Here is a 1,362-nt window from a genome sequence, read left to right as displayed (position 1 = left end):
CATTGCCTCTGTAAGTGCTTATTTTGAGGAACTTCCGAAAAAGCACTTTTCTGAAGGATTAAAAAAACTTGAAAAGCGATTGACCAAGTGTATAGAGCTCCAGGGAGATTATCAAGTTGTATAATTTTAATTTGTAACTAAATAATTTGAGAGTTTTCAATCTAAAATTATCGAACACTTTCCATTCAAAAATTCAGATGAAATATTTAAATAGCTTTAAATTTGAAATTATTCAATATATTCTGAAGATTACAAATTTAAAATGTCTAAATTATTAAGGCTTTAAATATTTTTTAAATTGCTGTTCTGGAGACTAAATAGCACTCATTTTTTATTAAGAAATCACAAACAAAATTGATAAAAAAAAAGTTTTTAAAAGAGTTTTAAAAACCTTTAAAAAGGTCAAAGGTTTTAACAGTTCAATATATGTGATAGAATCTCTTTAAATATGAAATCAGTCTATACATTTTCATGTTTCAGCTACAATTATTCCATTTTAGAGTTATAAATTACAGTCGTGAAAACCCAATAAAATGTTTTAATTAATTTATATATAAAACAAAAAACCTTTGCATAATTCAACCTCAATGCAGCTGCAAAAATTTAATTTGAAATGCGTTGAATTCAAGGTATAGTTTAAAAAGAAAACTGAAAGCAAAGGATCGACTTTCAAAAGAAGCAAAAGAGAGTGACTCGCTGTATTGCAAATGAACATGGAAAATGGTGTATTTTCGCATTTTTAAATTTTAAATTCAAACTTTTTCGCCTTTTAACAATTTCGAAAAATTTCGAAAAATTCTGAAAATCAAACAATAAGGCTGTATTCTGAAAATGAAGCAATTTTAACGTTAAAATTCAAGTTCCCAAACTGAAGGCCTAAAAATTTGCAAATCTTACAATTAGTGTCACGTAAATTGTATTGGTACCTTAAAAGAGTATAAATAGTTCTTAAATTAGTTTTTAAATTTTCTGCAGTTTACCTTTTTTACATACCTAGATGTCAAAAAAGCCTACCCAATTTTTTCCAATTTTAATAACTTATTTCCTAAGAGAAAATCACCCCTGTTTACCTGTCACTGAAATGGATTAGAAGAAAATTGCCAAGACCCAAGAATAAAAATTGGATGTACAGCGAATTTTAAAATTTTTAATTAAGATTATCTTTAACTTTGTGATATAAAAAAATGCCATACACATACATTTCTTTTTAATAATACTGTAGGAAAAAATCAACAAGATCGAGCGCCGAAATTATAATTGGAGCAAATTTTCTGTAATTCTATGGGGACGGCTGAAATATCCCGAAAAATAAAATTTCCGACTCGGTAAAACTCTCTGTCCCAAAAAATACAATTCCAAAAC

At 27.2% G+C, this 1,362-nt stretch overlaps 1 protein-coding gene across 1 annotated transcript in view; it reads left to right on the top strand.

Annotated features, from left to right (window-relative positions):
- LOC117169901 overlaps positions 1–1,362 on the top strand; it is a 312,876-nt gene that overhangs the window by 262,092 nt on the left and 49,422 nt on the right. The window lies entirely within an intron of this gene.

The sequence above is a fragment of the Belonocnema kinseyi genome, chromosome 3 (assembly GCF_010883055.1).
Source record: "Belonocnema kinseyi isolate 2016_QV_RU_SX_M_011 chromosome 3, B_treatae_v1, whole genome shotgun sequence".
NCBI lineage: Eukaryota > Metazoa > Arthropoda > Insecta > Hymenoptera > Cynipidae > Belonocnema > Belonocnema kinseyi.
This window is presented reverse-complemented; position numbering and strand designations above follow the sequence as displayed.